At 42.4% G+C, this 4519-nt stretch overlaps 1 protein-coding gene and 1 long non-coding RNA gene across 2 annotated transcripts in view; both read left to right on the forward strand.

Moving 5' to 3' along the window:
- LOC116686472 (uncharacterized) overlaps window positions 1–444 on the forward strand; it is a 6658-nt gene extending 6214 nt beyond the window's left edge. The window contains exon 4 of the long non-coding RNA XR_004331264.1: window positions 363–444. This is a non-coding gene — a long non-coding RNA (uncharacterized LOC116686472). The remainder of the gene's footprint in view (window positions 1–362) is intronic.
- LOC116686444 (oocyte zinc finger protein XlCOF7.1-like) overlaps window positions 1–4519 on the forward strand; it is a 588898-nt gene that overhangs the window by 29873 nt on the left and 554506 nt on the right. The gene's annotated exons all lie outside the window — the stretch shown is intronic.

Raw genomic sequence — 4519 nt, forward strand, 5'->3', positions numbered from 1 at the left:
TTGCTTTAATTTGCGAGTTTCAGTGTTATACCATGGAGCTAACCTTCTTTGTTTTATTTAGAATAATATGCAAATTAATTGTTAGATTAATTGATAACAAAATATACATGACAACCCTAAATGCAAATTAATTGTTAGATTAATTGATAGCAAAATATACATGACAACCCTAAATGGTTCCATTTTGTAACTGGTTTTAGCATACTGACCTTAACAAGCTATGCTATGCTACTTTGTATTAGTTTGTTAGACTAAATGTGTAAATTTTCATATCTATGACGATACAAACTACCTCTGGTTATTATTGGTTTGATTGGTGGTCATTAATGTGTCTGTTTCATTCTGTTCCCTGTTTCCTGCAGATGTGGAGCAGCTGTCTGTGGTTAAAGAAGAGGTTCCCCCTGAGCAGCAGGAGTGTAGCTCCAACGTTGACCAGCACAAGCCAGAGCCCCCCTCACACATTAAAGAGGAACAGGAGGAACCGTGGAGCAGTCAGGAGGGAGAGCAGCTTCAAGGGCTGGAGAGCTGCTAATCACCAAGTTCCCATTCACCCTGTCCCTGTGAAGGAGTGAGATGTGAATAGGAAGCTCAGTCCTCACCAGCTTCATCAAAGACAAAACTCAACACATGGAAACAGAAGCTGATGGAGAGGACTGTGGAGGACCAGAACAGCCAGGAACTACATCCACTTTACAACCAAAGACTGAAGACCAGACTGTAGACTCTTCTGAACCTGAGACTGATGACAGTGCTGATTGGAGGGAGACCAGAGAACCTCAGTCAGCTTTAAACTCTCTGAAACGTGCTTCAAGATGTAGGAAACCATTCAGCTGCTCTGAGTGTGGGAGAAGATTTTGCACTAGAGGACAACTGTATGATCACATGAGAGTCCACCCCGGAGAGAAAAAATACAGCTGCAGTGTTTGTAACAAGAGATTTATCTGGCGTCAACAGGTCAGACGACCATGACCATCCCACTGTCTAGCGAGCTGGCTATGAAGAGAGAGAGAGAGAGAGAGACATGACCATCCCACTGTCTAGCGAGGTGGCTGATGAGAGAGAGAGAGACGATTAACCACTCCCACTGTCTACGGAGTGTGCTATGAGGAGAGAGAGAGCAGACGATGAGCAGAGACATGACCAGCCACTGTCTAGCTGAGGTGGCTATGAGAGAGAGAGAGAGAGAGAGAGAGAGAGAACATGGCATCCCACTGTCTAGCGGAGGGGAATGGGCTATGAGAAGAGAGAGAGAGAGCGAGAGAGATAGAGAGATAGACCACCCACTGTCTATCGGAGATGGAGCTTGGGAGAGAGAGAGAATTCAATTCATTTATTTAGTGCTTAATCAAACAACAGTTATCTCTTTGCCTCTAGCGGCATAACTAAGGGGATGGTTCAGGACTCTCCTGAGCCAGCCCTAACTATAAGCTTTATCAAAAGGAAGTCTTAAGGCCTACTCTTAATATGAGACGGTGTCTGCCTCCCGAACCCAAACTGGAACCTGGTTCCACAGGAGAGGAGCCTGATGCTGAACGCTCTGGCTCCTGTTCTACTTTTAGAGACTCTAGAACCACCAGTAATCCCTGCATTCTGGGAGCGCAGCGCTCTTGTAGGGTTGTTGGTACTAGAAGCTCTTTAAGATAAGATGGTGCCTGACCATTAAGAGCTTTGTGTAGGATAAAGAAGGTTTAAAATTCTATCTTTCTGGATTTTACAGGAAGCCAATGCAGAGAGGCTAACAACAGGAGAGATGTGGTCCTTTTCCTGGTTCCCGTCAGAACCGTGCTGCAGCATTCTGGATCAGCTGTAGAGTCTTTATGGACTTTTCCGAGCAGCCTGAATAACAAAGAATTGCAGTAATCCCACCTATAGTAACAAATGCATGGACTAGTTTTTTCTGCATCATTTTTTAGACAGGATATTCCTGATTTTGCAATATTACGTAGTGAAAAAAGGCGATCCTTGAAATTTGCTTTAAGTGGGAATTAAAGGACATGTCCTGATCACAGATGACTCCAAGTTCTTCACAGTGTGCTGGAGGCCATGGTGATCTGGAGGCCCAGGTTAGCCATCCAGAGTATCTATATCTTTGGATAGTGCGTCACGGAGGTGCTTGGGTCCGAGAGCAATAACTTCAGTTTTATATCTGAGTTTAACATTAGAAAATTACAGGTCATCCAGGTTTTAATATCCGAAGGCACATTTGAAGTTTAGCTAACTGATTAGTTTTCATCCGGCTTGATTGATAGATATAATTGGTATCATCTGGCATAACAATGAAAGTTTATGGAGTGTTTTCCTAATAATACTGCCTAAAGGAAGCATACTAAAGTGAACAGGATTGGACCGAGCACAGATCCTTGTGGGACTCCATGACTAACCTTGGCGTGCACAGAGGATTCATCGTTAACATGAACGAACTGAGATGGATCTGATAAATAAGACCTTAACCAGCTTAGAGCAGTCCCTTTAATGCCAATTAATGTTCTAATCTCTGTAATAGATATAATGTCATGGTATCAAATGCAGCGCTAAATCTAATAACACAAGTACAGAGATATCCTTTGTTCTGATGCAATTAGGAGGTCATTAGTATTTTTCACATGCTGTCTCTGTACTATGATGAACTCTAAATCCTGACTGAAAATCCTCAAATAAGCTGTTGCTATGCAGAAAGTCACACAGCTGTTTGGCGACTGCTTTCTCAAGAATCTTAGAGAGAAATGGAAGGTTGGATATAGGTCTATAGTTGGCTAAAACATCTGGATCAGGGTTGGATATAGGTCTATAGTTGGCTAAAACATCTGGATCAAGGTTTGGCTTTTTCAGAAGAGGTTTAATTACAGCTACTTTAAAGTTCTGTGGTACATAGCCTGTTAATAAAGACAAATTGGTTATATTCAGTAGTGAAGTGTTGACTAATGGTAAAACTTCTTTAAGTAGCCTAGTCGGGATGGGGTCTAAGAGGCAGGTTGATGGTTTAGATGAAGCCTAGTCGGAATGGGGTCTAAGAGGCAGGTTGATGGTTTAGATGAAGCCTAGTCGGGATGGAGTCTAAGAGGCAGGTTGATGGCTTAGATGAAGAAACAATTGATTAAATTGATAAAGATCAAGTGAAGCAAGCAGTCAAAACATGTATCGGTTTTAACAGCGTTTCTTTCTAAGGTTCCGGAGTTTAGAGATAAGCCCGTTAAAGGCCGGTCTTGGTGAATTTTGCTTCTAATAGTTATAATTTTTATCATTGAAGAACCTCATAAAGTGTTACTACTAAGAGCTCTGGGAATACTTTGGCTCAGTAGCTGTGACCTTCTGTTAGCCTGGCTACAGTGCTGAAAAGAAACCTGGGGTTGTTCCTATTTTCCTCTATCAATGACGATAGTACGCTGCTCTGGCATTACGGAGGCCTTCCTATACGTTTTAAGACTATCTTGCATGTTAAACAGAATTTTCCAGTTTGGTGGAGCGCCAAATCTTCTCAAGTTTCCGCGATATTTGCTTTAATTTGCGAGTTCAGTGTTATACCATGGAGCTAACCTTCTTTGTTTTTTTAGAATAATATGCAATTATTGTTAGATTAATTGATACAAATATACATGACAACCCTAAATGCAAATTAATTGTTAGATTAATTGTAGCAAAATATACATGACAACCCTAAATGTTCCATTTTGTAACTGGTTTAGCATACTGACCTTAACAAGCTAGTGCTATGCTACTTTGTATTAGTTGTTAGACTAAATGTGTAAATTTATATCTATACGATACAACACCTCTGGTTATTATTGGTTTGATTGGTGGTCATTAATGTGTCTGTTTCGTTCTGTTCCCTGTTTCCTGCAGATGTGGAGCAGCTGTCTGTGGTTAAAGAAGAGGTTCCCCCTGAGCAGCAGGAGTGTAGCTCCAACGTTGACCAGCACCAGCCAGAGCCCCCCTCACACATTAAAGAGAACAGGAGGAACCGTGGAGCAGTCGGAGGGAGAGCAGCTTCAAGGCTGGAGAGGCTGATATCACCAAGTTCCCATTCACTCCTGTCCCTGTGAAGAGTGAGATGTGAAAGAGAACTCAGTCCTCACAGCTTCATCAAAGACAAATCAACACATGGAAACAGAAGCTGATGGAGAGGACTGTGGAGGACCAGAACAGCCAGAACTCACATCCACTTTTACACCAAAGACTGAAGACCAGACTGTAGACTCTTCTGAACCTGAGACTGATGACAGTGCTGATTGGGGGAGACCAGAGAACCTCAGTCAGCTTTAAACTCTCTGAAACGTGCTTCAAGATGTGAGAAACCATTCAGCTGCTCTGATGTGGGAGAAGATTTTGCACTAGAGGACAACTGTATGATCACATGAGAGTCCACCCCAAGAAAAAATACAGCTGCAGTGTTTGTAACAAGAGATTTATCTGGCGTCAACGGGTACGACATAAATGCATCAACCTTCAGTCGTCACATCTTCATCAGAGTCAAACTGAGGAGAACAGAGAGGAAGAGCCTACAGCCAGCAGAGAAATCTAG

Source organism: Etheostoma spectabile, unplaced genomic scaffold, assembly GCF_008692095.1.
Source record: "Etheostoma spectabile isolate EspeVRDwgs_2016 unplaced genomic scaffold, UIUC_Espe_1.0 scaffold378, whole genome shotgun sequence".
NCBI classification, from domain to species: domain Eukaryota; kingdom Metazoa; phylum Chordata; class Actinopteri; order Perciformes; family Percidae; genus Etheostoma; species Etheostoma spectabile.